This window comes from Melanotaenia boesemani, chromosome 2 (assembly GCF_017639745.1).
Source record: "Melanotaenia boesemani isolate fMelBoe1 chromosome 2, fMelBoe1.pri, whole genome shotgun sequence".
Lineage (NCBI taxonomy): Eukaryota > Metazoa > Chordata > Actinopteri > Atheriniformes > Melanotaeniidae > Melanotaenia > Melanotaenia boesemani.
In genome coordinates this window covers 33,094,869-33,107,973 of record NC_055683.1, presented here as the reverse complement: position 1 = coordinate 33,107,973, position 13,105 = coordinate 33,094,869, and the positions used below count along the sequence as shown (strand labels likewise).

The 13,105-nt window shown below is 39.1% G+C and overlaps 1 long non-coding RNA gene across 2 annotated transcripts in view; it reads left to right on the top strand.

Annotated features, from left to right (window-relative positions):
- The window catches only part of LOC121632772, a 74,136-nt gene that overhangs the window by 39,450 nt on the left and 21,581 nt on the right, over nt 1–13,105 (top strand). For both annotated transcript variants that reach the window (XR_006008967.1, XR_006008965.1), the window contains 2 exons: nt 3,343–3,410; nt 4,319–4,477. This is a non-coding gene — a long non-coding RNA (uncharacterized LOC121632772). The remainder of the gene's footprint in view (nt 1–3,342; nt 3,411–4,318; nt 4,478–13,105) is intronic.

Below are 13,105 nucleotides of genomic sequence, written 5' to 3'. Positions count from 1 at the left end.
GTCTCCATTACAGCTACTCTTTGTCATTTAGTTCACACTTTTAGTTCACAATTGGTTAGTTTTTAGTTGTAATGAAAAATTAGACATGCTAACATGGTATGGCCTCCCCACCTGGGGATAGCTTGTTGCCTTCAATGAAGGAGCTTAAGAGACTGGGTGTGACATTGATGAGTTGAGGAACACACAGGAGGTTTACAAGTGGACTGGTGCTACATTTGCAGTACATTTCAGTACTATCAGCTGATAGATGAAGCTTCTTTACAACCTTCTTATAAGGCCTTAAGCATTTGGTAATGAGTGGGGGGGACAGATCATAGATATGGTGTAAAGGTGAAAATGAACTTCCTCTAAAGGCTGTCTGAGCTAACATTTTGTGTCAGGAGTCAAACTCAACAAGTAAGGCCGTTGTCTCTCTGTTTTAGAAAAGGCCAGTTGAGGTGGTTTGGGTATCTGGTTCCCTTTCCAACATTTTCTACTTGTGGCTGTAACCCAACCCAGATAAGTGATGGAAAAAAATAGGACATGGATAAGCATCCAAATTAAATATGTACGTTCCAGTGATTTAAAACCTTTTCTTATGCTGCGATTCCACTGAGAGTCAAAACCTTCTCTGTCACTCAGTGACCTCTTAATGACCTCTTGAAAAAGTGTTGATCAGACCAAAACTATGAGAGCTCAATCTTGATCCATGAACCCCCCCCCCCCCCCCCCCCCCCCATTTATTCTTGCATGTGCTCAGAATAAATAGAGCTGAATATTTACTGTTTCTTGGCATTCAGTAAACTATACCTGTCAGGGGAGACCATGTGATACAACCAGCTGTTGTGAAACAAGTTACAGGTCCGGTTTGAAGTTTTCTAACAATCAACTGCATGAGCGGTATTGTAGTCTAGTGAGTATAAACTCTGCAGCCAGTCAGTCCTTAGTGTCCCAAAGCAATGCAATCAACAGTGTAAAACTCAGACTGCAGCTTAAATGATATGCTTAACATATGTTTAGCATTATATCACTTATAATGCTTTGTGATGGCTCTGTGAGTGACAAACTCAGGCAATAACCCTTTGAGATTATTAACAGTGAAGAGTGACCTCTACACACACACCATATGGGCGGTAAAGCTATGTGGTATGCAATGGTGCTTGGAAAACCTAATTTAGTCCATTGCTAAGTCCTTGTGTCACTACTGAAGTATTTGTTATGAATTGTCTGTGTCAGCTTATATAAGCAGTTCTTCATCAAAAGGGAAATTTCTTGTTCAAGTTTACTGGTGAAGGATTGAAGCAATGAAAACACATTTAACACTATCTCTTCTAGCATGAGGACTATTGGAGGAAACCGGTCAAGGTTAATGCTACCATTAACCTTGACTGGTTTTCTCCTCTGATAATATCTGCATGCATTTTAACCCCCGTCACTCAGTGTCCTACTCCTGTTGGTGTTTGACAAGACGGTTGCCACCAAAATTTGATGTGTTACTATGGTGATATTTATACATCACAGTTAATGTATGCAGGTATGACTTCATCTAGCTTCCTCCAGGGTAAGACGTCACAACAGGCGTCTCCTCTGCTCATCATTTTTTCATTCATTTCTTATGTGTATTAGTAGTCGTCAGTGGAAGCCGGGATTGGTTTATTTTAGAATTTGTCTTGCGTGCACGTCTCCAAGCTACACCGTGATTATAAACAAGCACCAGTGACACGGACATATGGGAAGCATCAACTCTTTCCAAGTTGTCACTTCCTTCCTCTTTATTTTCTCTGCCATGATGGAGAACCACTCTCCGTGTCCATTCTTCAATGCCCTTCCCCATTAGAAAGGTCACATTAGGTCATTTTGAGGGTTGCCTGTGGGCCAGCACTTGGCTTTGGACCAATCCTAACACAACAGGATATAGCTTGCAACTGTGAAAAAGACGACCTGTATTAGTAGTTACGAGGAAGGAAAGGCTCAGAGGTAATGGGTTGTTTACACTGTTTACATAGCGCTGATCTTTTGATTCATGTAATTGGCCTCTGACTCAATCAATCAAAGTATCAATCAGCTTTCTGTGATTTAAGTAAACATATTAATAGTTTTCAATTCCTGCTCTCCTGGCGGCACTCCAAATACAAAGTAAAAAATGGCAGCCATGAGAGAAAAGTCTGGCTAAAGGTAGAGTTACCATCATAGAAAAACAGTGATTAGTTAAATAAGCAGCGCAGACATCATTAAAGGCAGACTGGCGATGCAGAGAACAAAGGTTGTGCTCGGTCCTTTCTCCATCAAGGAAGGAAATGACCAGTATTAATTACAATGGTTCCCAGAGGAGTTTCAGTAGCACAGTATATCTATCAGCAATTTATCCAAATGATGTAAGTGTGGGTTATTTTATGTATCTGGGATTTTAGATTAGCCTCCTCTATCAAAGTTTGATATGAGGACTCTCATTTTTGCATTTGTTTGACATGTGGATTTAGAGCGCACTAGTATCATTGTTTCACAGTAAAGACGTTTTCTGCTACAGCTTACACATATATGAAATGAAAATCTTTGGGTTGTGTCCAAACTCACACACACTGTGGTTCACTAATCCATAAGGACTTGTTTGTAAAATACAATAAAGTAGGCTCATCACAGAAGACCGTTTTTGGACACAACCCAGTGATCCTGTAAATGATGCAACGGTTGCACCATTTGCTAAATTGTACCTGGTCAAAACCAGTGCTCTTGTTTCTGATGTTTTTTTTACTGATTGAGCTCATTTGTTCATGCATTCCAGCAGATTTTTGGTGCACATTCAAATATTAAACATGTATCTCCATGTTTTAATCATGTAAACAAGCTTATCTTTCCACTGTGTGAAGTTTGCATGTTCTACCTCAGTACACTGTCCAAAGACATGCATGTTAGGTTTACTGGAGTGGAGGTTTGTCTCTTTGTTTTGGCCATGTGATGGACTGGTGACCTGTCCAGGGTACACCCTGCCTCTTGACTAGTAACTGCTGGGACAGGCTCCAGCTTCTCTACAACCCTGAATTGGAATAAGCAGCATTAAAAAAAAAATGGAGAAATGAATGACAAAATTCTTCATCATACCACACATTCGATACGCTTGGCCATAGAAAGAAGCAATATACATGCCCCGTTTATAGTCCAGTCTCTTGGGAATGGCATATTCTGTAGTTATTTCAGTCTGCAGTATGTTGTGGTTTATATCAGTATCTGTGGGAAGCCATAGGAAACAGTGATATAAAAGTGACCCACGTCTGAATAACTGAATGCTTAAAAAAAGATAGTTGAACTTGGAACCTAGGTGATTATATTGAAAAAAAAATCCTTTCTTACTATTCTGTTATACAGAAGCATATTTTGTCATGGAGTTGGAGAGGGTGAGCTAAGCTAATCATCAGAGTGCCCACCCAAAACAGGTTTGTATGACTTAATTTACAGTCTGCCTGTGTCATTTACTCATTGTTGCTGAAACTAAGTTGCAAGAGTTTTGGTTGCAGCTGCGTTGGTGGTCTTTCACTCCTATAATTGCAGCTCCCCTTGTCACCCTACCTCCACCCTTCTCTAGCCCTCTCTGCTGCACCATTTTTCCAACAATTAGAGGATTTGCAACCAAATCCTTGTTACCATCGGTTGCCACATCTTGTGTAACAACAAAATGAGTAGCTTCCATAATGAGGCTACAAGCAGTCTGACCTTTATAAGCTGAGTGTTGCATGTCAGCAGGCAGTCTGCTCTGCCTGGTTTGGTCAGTGAAAATGTAGTTCTTTATAAGGATTTGTCATTTTAGTGTTACACTTATTCCACCTCCACTGGGGTTGAAAGGACACCTTATAAAGTCAGGCTGAAGATTAAGTAGTTTTTGCTTCATTACAGTGCAGAGTCAGGCCGCTCCAGTCATTAGACCAAGCCCTACCCTACTGTAACCACAAAGGCTGGCTCAGCTCAAACACACCTCTTAATGGCTTTCCCAGAGTGGCCCCCGTCTGGGCCAAACTCTTGTAATAAGAATTTTGCATTATAAAATAAAACAGGCATTGCAAATCTCCAGCAGGGCATAACATTGTACAGTACAGCCCGGTTAAACCAGGGATCTAGAAATACTGCAGTAAAGTTACACTGAAAGTAGTAAGAAGTTTCTCAAGATGTTAGTCATGACATCATAATCCTGGTGTCCATCCAGACATCCACTCCAGTGTTTTCACTCCCACGTGCATGTACTTCACTACCCTCTTCTCAGCTTCCCGTCTCCAAAGCATTCTTGTCTTCATGCTCAGTTGCAAGGTTAAGAGTTTGATCTCATCATCTTTTTTTTCTTTAAACACAGGGTTGGTGGTGTGGACAGCCGGCCTGTGCCACAAAGGGATTAAATGCTGTCATCGCCCTTTCCTCCCCCAGTGCTCAACACACTCGATCACAAGGACAGCAGGTCTCAGCCTTCCTAAACTAAAGCTGAACACATGCCAGACTGCAGAGAGACAGACAGGTAACCCCCCCCTTGTGAAACGGTGCTCATGTTTTCTTGTTTCCAGTTTCTGCGTAAAGCTTTACAGCCTGATCCCTAATTCAACCTCACTTTATATCATTCTACAAGGTGTATGCATGAAAAGCATTAACCTATCAAACTAGCTCATAAATTAAAGTTCACTTGTAGAGCACAAGTACTCTTAAAGACCAAGATAGTCATTGAAAAAGGCTAAAAAAAGCTTAAATTAAAAAGAATTGCAGGAGTCATGCTGTACCACAGTAACATCCGCTGGTCTTTTCTGGTCAAGTGACCCACCGGGTGCAAAGATTCATAGCCAGCTGTGAAACCTGAGGAAATAAGCAACCACACTGTTTCTCTTCAGAGCTTCACACCTTTTCCCTCATGGCAGTTGTTTTCTCAAACACTTTTCCAGAGAACTGCAATATTCGTGTACAATAGCTTCATTGTTGTGCGTTGGTGACATTGACATTTTCCATGTGTGCATCATAATTTAATTTAAATCAGACATCTGAAGATACTAAACTAACTTTTAGTATCAAACTGTACAGAGCTCCAGTGCTTATCTTTTTTTTTTTTTTTTTTTTTTAATCCCACATACAGAAAAATTAACTTTTTGTTCATTTAATTAACTTTTCAAACAAAGCACTCTTTTACTATACAATACTGTATATTACTATGCTCTCAAGAGATCATGCAAACCCAAATCCATTATGTTCACACACCGATGAGAAATGGCTGTGATTCTTATAGTAACTAATTAAGTAATATTTAATTTAAGGGGTTTTATTGATTGACAAATATAAATCAAGTCAAACAGATGTTCAAGTATGATAACTATCTTAAGGACGTGTAAAGAAAATGGAAATGCAGTTTATTTTGGAAAGAGAAGCTGAGTTATGATGAGATCAATGTGTTCAGTTGAGATTTCATTCCATTGTGTCAATAAGTTTAAGATTTTGGTTCACAGTGAAGTAAAAGGAAAAGAAAAAATAGATATGTTGGGACAGAGTGTGGAGAAAAATAAAAAGCAGGCTCTAATCTTTTACCCCGCTGTATAAATATCACAGTCCATTGCATTAAAAAAACCAGAGGGCTTTTTACTGTGGACATCAAAGAAACACCCCAAATAATCATTGTTAAAAACCTGAAAATATGTTTGTGTGAAACACAAACTTTGAATAACTTGATTAACTTTGATATCACTTTGAATCATAAGACCATTGAGCTTCTTTCAGCACAATATATGTTGGGGGGTCTTAAGAAAATCAGATTTAGAAAGAAAAGGGTTGTAGGGGTGATGGTATGATTCTGACATGAAGCAGGTTTTACACGGCTGTAACCACTGGCTGCACGTTGGCCTGTTTGCCATTTTTATAAGGCGATTATATAAACTTAGCATTTTAAAGGGAAAACGGTCCGTCTGTAACTAGGTTTCTGCTCTCGGTTGGCTGTCTGGAAGTTTCTGTGGTTCCCATAAATTGTACAAATACTGAATACTCCATATTCCCAGATGAATGTGGAAGCTTCTGACCTCATAAAATTCTTTTCAGCATTGGTTTTTGATTATTCATGCTGAACTGGTTAAAATAAAACATTTGGTGATACTTTATCTGATCCATGTTGTGCAACTTCATGAGCTTTGCTGGCCAAAAACCTTCTAACAGTGTTGTGTAACGCTCCATACAATTATTGACATTTTAATTACAATTAAGTATTAGAATTTTTTTCAGGGTTTTTTTTTGTGTGTATGTTTTTATTTGTTTATTCATAAAATTATTTTATTTTTATGATTATCTCATAGTTCTTTCAGCTGAATAATTCAAGGAAATTCAATTATTTCTGTGACAAAAAGTGAAACAACAATCGGTTACTAAGGAGACGGCACATTTCTGTTCTTATTTCAAACATTTGTTAATGGATATGTTTTACAGGACACCTAAGACAGACCCAAAGAACAGCTTTTACCAGTTAAAAGGTAAAAATGGGCTAAAATGCAAATGCAAACTCTGATGGGTTAATTTAGGCTTTGAAATTATTCAGAAGATAGGGAATGAGTTCTAGTTTTGGTTTATTACTGAAAAGGGAATTAGATGAAAGACAATATAGTCTAAATATGTTAAGTCACAACATGGCAGCACATTACATGGTGGATGCATAAAATGTGTTAAAGTTGTATGTCTGTCCCCCATAAAGCAGCAGCCCTATAACCACATCGCCTCTGAGGAAACTGAAGTTTGTGAAACTTAGAAAATGTGAGTGTTTTCATCTGTTTCAATGGGGGAAAAAAGTTGATTTTAGGAGCCTGTAGAGCTTGGAGTGGCAGTGAACAAGGAGTTTTCTTCCCATCTGATGTATTGCTTCACCTTGGAGACTTTTGTTAGAATATTACTTTCATTCACAATTAAGATTAATTGGTTGGGTTAACTGGTGACTCTTTTCCTAGGAGTGAGTGTGTGTGTGAATGGTTGTCTCTCTGTGTTGGCCTTGCGATGGACTGGTGACCTGTCCAGGGTGAACCTGCCTCTCACGTGCTAAAATTCTGGGATAGGCTCCAGCTTACCCGCGACCTGTAATGGATCAAACGGTACAGATAATGAATGAATGAATTATGATTGAGCTCATGCTTGAATTCTGTGAAAGGATTGATTGCACATTCATGAGACTGATCACACCTGTCACAAGGTAAGAGGTAACAGTATTGACCTCTTAGTTTTCTTCTCCTCTGACTGTTGACCTGCTATCTCTGAAATGTAACTGATCCTGTTGGCTGATATCGACTCTGAGCTCCTCCTTCTCCTCTGTGCTGGAAGCACTGCTCTTATTGATCTCATTCTTTAAGTGTTACCATAAATTCCCTCCCCATTAGTTTAAACTGGATGGTGTTTCATCCACCTCGTGATTAATCCGGACAGTCCGTCACAGGGAAGGAATCATCCTCTGTGTCCTATCTTCCCAAACTGCTGCTCATCCCTCCTGCACTCCTGTGGTCTCCCTTCTTACATTACCTCTCCATCCACCACTCTTTCTTTTACCACTTTTTCACTTATCTCTTGCTTTTCTGTTTAGGCTTCCTGGATTCCTGCAAAACAAAAAGCTTCTACTAGAGAGATTAAATTCTCTCCTAATTTGTTTTTGATCCCTTTTATGTGCTTCATTTGCTTGTTAGTTGTGTGGCCACTGTCTCCATTGTTGATACCTGTAATGCACTCAGAGTACTTTTAAAATATTTGTTTAATTCAAAAAGGGAACAGCCAGTTTACAGCAAACAAGCTCTGACAGAAGTTTTCCATGAAACTTAAGTAGTCCTCCTGAAGAGGCTGCTTAATGGACTACAGATGAGTTTCAGTGGTGCACTCAAGTGCTGGGTGGCATCGCATTTGCAAATACATTTTGTGGTTTGTATAAGGTTGCTTCGGCATCACATGTGTGTGGATCATAATCAAAATAGAGAAAGTTTATTTCTTTTGTGTTATTGTTGGTTAGTTTTCAGTATTTGGTTGACTCAGGGAAGCAAAGTCAGCCAGAAAAACACACCTATCAGACACCATAGCAACGAGAAAGCTGTCAGGTATGTCTTGTGGTTTCTCTTATGTGTCCAACATTGGATCTAAAACCTTTCAGGTGTCATGTGACCAGAATCCTGGGTTCAATTCACTACATTGCTATTTTTTTATTTTCTTGAATAATTTTTTTTCTCAAGTGTTTAATAGGATCTGACACTCTCTCACACACAAATCATTCCTGGGTGAAGCCATATGTGGAGCTTTAATGTAAAGACTTTAATAATGGTTTTGGTCTGGAGCCAATTTTTACAACTGAGGAGCTGTTAGATGCATTTGTGTAGTGATCACCTAAGTTTGAGTACACACACATGAATATGTGATGTTATTACCAGCAGGGGTTTCTGAAACATTAGAACAGTCTTTGTGGTTCGAGTGTTAGAAAAAGGATCATAACTCTTTTTAAGAGGTTCAGATGGCTGCAGAGGTCAATGTACAGTTCCCATATGCAACTTCTTGTGTGTGTGTTTACATGTATGTGTGATCTGGCAGGAAGAGCTAAATTAACTTTAAGAGATCAAAGCAGTGATCTAATCTTATTCTTTCACACTGCAATTTGCACAGGAAGTTTTGATTAAAAAGCATGTGGATCAGTGTTAAGAGCCTTGCTCACCTCCATGGTTGCCAGTTAACTGATACCCCAGAAGACCCAGTAACCCAAAGCCAGCCCAGTCCAGGGCTGCTGCTGCATTGCTGTTGGAGGCTGAGGTGAAGGATGAGGGGCGGACAGAGACCTGAGCAATATGCTGCAACACATCACTTACATCCGACACTCACATATACACACTAATAGATTGGTTGAGTGTAAAAACAAGGAACGTTTGTACATAAACTGTACCAACAGCGTAAAGCACTGCTGAGCTCTGTGGTTGGTCAGGCTTACAAAACAAGCTTCCAAGTAAACATACAAGCAGCAGCATCTCCGTCAAATGTCAACTACTGCAGAGAATGAACAGCAAAACAACAGTGCCCAGGAAGTATATTTCTTTCTTTCCATCAATCCTCAGTCAACTGCTACACTCACACCATCAGTTAAAAAAAACATTCAAGGCAAAGTCAAATACACTCAGACTTTATCCACATGAACACAGATTCTTTTACAAACACTGTTTCTCTCCTGTGGATTTAATTCTATCATCCACTACAGACAGTTTTTTTGGTCACTGAAAGTCTTTAAATCTGCCATTTTAAAGAACTCCAGACAGGATGTCAGGGGAAACAGTTTAAAAAACTGTTTGTTTGCCTCATCAGAGTGTGTATCATTATTCTTTTCGTCATGAGAATAATGACAACATAGTGCTAACCTTAATAACGGGACTTTTCGCCATCTTTGCACATGCATCCACAGGAGGGTATAATAAGTAAAGGAGTCGTCACAACACTAATTACATTTTGGATGATACTCTGTTAGGCTAGGTTCATACTGCAGGGCATAATGCTCAATTCAGATTTTTTTGTGAAATCTGATATTTTTCAGAGTCCATTCACATTTCCAATTAAATGTGACTTGCATGTGATCTCCTGTATGAACCTTAAACACACCAAAAGTGTCCTGCATGCGTAGAAGACACGATAATGTGATGGGGAGCGTTTGTGTGATGTCTTTGTGTTTGCGGTAACAGCGGAGGGAGGTATGTTGCAGTTTTAAAGTTATTGTCCAACCGTAGCCAGCACATTTTCAATGGCATCGTTTTGGAGGAGATTACAAAGAGGAGAGACAGATTTGTGTCATGGCTTTTTGTGGAGCAGTGGCAGCAACATCTGTACAGAGAAACGTGTGGGTACGGAGTTGCAGCCAGGAGTGGTGGGAGAGTGATGTGAGCGCCTTTACAGATAAGAGTTTATAAACAATGTCCTGTATGACATGTAGGCCTGATTAATGAGACCTGGCCGTCGCATGGCAAAAGATCAGATACGAATCGGATTTAGAACCACATGTCCAAGTGGCCTGGGTCGCATTTGAAAAAATCGGATCTGTGTCATTCAAACTGTTTTGAAAAGATCAGATACAGGTCACATAGGGGCAAAAAAAAAATCGGATTTGGGTCACTTCAGCCTGCAGTGTGCACGTAGCGTTAGACCTCTGATTGATGTGAAAACTAAAAGTCTTTGTTGCTGCAGAATGGTGAGAATATATTTCTTCTCCTAAAGGTCCAGCAACTGATTCCCTCACTGCAAAGTGACTTTTATGGTCAACTTTTATCCAAACAAAAAAATAATTTCTAAGAGTTGCAAGTCAGTTTTTATCAGCATTTTACTTAATCTATCAACTTTTTAGAATTTGAGGTTGTAAAACTCTACACATCAAAATCCATTTTGCTACAGTCCACATTGTCAACATGAGATGTTTATTTGAGAGCATCATCCTCAGAGAATACAGTTACTAGAAATCAAAGCTAAAAGGGAAAACATAAATACATGCTTAAAGATGAAGAATAAATTATATATTAATCACCTAAAGTTGGTTCTTTATGTTTTTTTTTAAAAACAATACAGAGAGAGTGTGGAGCTTGTTCACAGTGTGGAACACAGGGATGTTGTAGGCTTTTATTAAGAAAGGTACATGCTGTTTGACCTTACACGTCCCTGCAGCTCCAAACCCCTGCTTAGAGCTGCTGTGCTATATATCCACCCCATTAAGTCCATTAATCTGGTCTTGTGCCTCTGTTGCTGCTTGTTTGAACCCGTTTCATTATTTACCTGATTTACTGCTCACGATCACAGCATTCAAGACCCACTTGAATATCCCGAGGTGGAAGTTTGAATTCTGATTCAGGCCATCTCTGATCCCACATGTTAGGTCTTGACATCTACAGTACAGAGTAATGAAACTGCAGTTTGTCTCAGGCTGCAACAACTGGGAGTCAGCAGCTTATGATGATGTGATCCAGGAATTAAATGTCAATGAGTATTTAATCTATTTGATTCTGCACCGAGGTGTTGCTGGATAAGGTTGTGCCAAGTGTAATGTGTTAAGCTCACTGTAATGTGTTTTTTAGTGGGTTGTTCTTCACGCTTTTTTTTAAAACTAGATTTATTATTCAGTGTGCAATGGAAAAATAACTTACAACGTTAAGATTAGCAGTGAACTAAGTGTCATATTTAAAGTAATTTGCTTGCTGCTATTCTTGGCAGAGAGAGGTACATTCAATATTTTTATTTCCATCAGCCAGACTAAACACTATTTTTCATGAGGTTAATCAAGAAAATGTAGCAGAGACACTCCAATCTACTGTAATATCTCTGTCAAATAAATACTTTATATTTATGAGATAAGAAATATAAGATTCTTAGAGGGTTTATACACTTGAACTAAAGATCTTCCTGTATTGTGTAATTTGTCATTGTATAATCTGGAGACCTCATGTTATAGACAAAGACAAGGCTGTGGGTACATCAGAGAACATAAAAGAAAGGTCAGACAGCTGCCTCGGTTCACGTCACTCACACTAACACACACACTCACTGACCCCACTCACCAGCGTCTCCATTAACCAGAGCTGTGTGATTTCATTACATTGGGCCTAATTGTGTTCACTGCATCTCAACAAGCTCTGGTAGAAACAGTGGCGTGAGGGCGGCTGGAGAAAACAGAAGATGGGAATGACTGGGATACAGGGCAGAGGGGATGTCAAAGCTTTTATTCACAGGCTTTTAAAAAGCTCTCTATTCCACACCAGTGCATTTCCCCCTCCGCAGGGCTGAGAGCATGTCTGCACTGAGAAAAAACCTCCAGCCTCCGTGCCGCTTTGCAAACAAACCACAATGGCTACATATGGATGGGTTTCTAGAACAGGCCCAATAAAGGTGCAATACATTTTCATTTTAGTGAGGCAAGAGAAAGAGGTGATGTTTGTGGATTTTAAACTCACACTGTGCATTTTCTTTTTTTTTTTTTTTTTTTTTTACTCAAAACAGACATAACCAAAGATAAGGGGGTTGGAAATACAGAACAAGTAAAAAAAAAAGTAAAAATAAAGAATGGAATTTCTCATCTTTTCACATAGATTCCTTACAAAGCAGCCAGCTGTTACCTGTACCTGTTGTACAATCTGTTTAGACAGCTTTAAAATAACAGACGTGTCAGCAAGAACAGTTTGGTAAAGGAGGAGTCGACCCCACAGGGCATAAGAATTATGCATTTATGAGCTGTCAGTGGTAGACACGTGATTTGGTCCTTTTTTTTTTCAAACTAGAGTAAAAACACCTGCTGTGGAGTTTTATTGTCACGTCAGTCCATTCAGACACCCACTGCTTTTTCTGACTGTCACGACACAGCAGAGACTGAGGTCTCTTGTGGGAAATTTCATGTAGTGTAAGCATCACTGGTGGGACTTTTGTCTGTGTGAGTTCATATACCAGAAAATGCAGGTGATATTCTGTGTTTGTGTGCAGTTTTTGTTTCAACATATCTTGCAAACTCACTAAACATTGAAGGTTAACAGGAGAAAGTTACTGAACATCTAAACAATAACTAAGAATCATTAAAAAAAAAAAGTTTGCAAGAAAATAAGCATGATTTAAGGAAAGGTGATCATTTTTTAAATGCTAAAATGACTGGATTTCCAGTGTGTGTCCATTAAAGAGAAAAAAAAGTCTTCACATTCTGCAAGCTTCTGAAGTCACCTCTGTTCTTTCAATCAGGATTGGATCTAAAAGTAAAATGAGCTGTTTGTGAGATGAGACTGCACTCTGATTTACATTAAAAGATGAATCTACCTCCCCAGCAGTTAAAAGGCTTGTGCCTAGTCAATAGCTTTGACTGCAGCTAATGCTGCCTAATGTTTTTAACCAGATTTAAAGTTTATGATTTGGAAAGTATTTGACTTTAAATAGCATCAAGGCAGGCTCCGAGTGTTCGGCCTGTAAAAAATTATTATATGCATGATATGGTGTTGGATAATAGCAATATTTAAAACAGATACTAATGACAAACATTAATTACACATTTCAAGTAAAGCAGTTTAAAATTGTGCCCCATCAAAGGCTGTGTTAATGTGATATGATGGCAAAAACAAGTTTGTATTGTGTTTCCTAATGGGTCTGTAGGGTTAGGGCTGCTTTT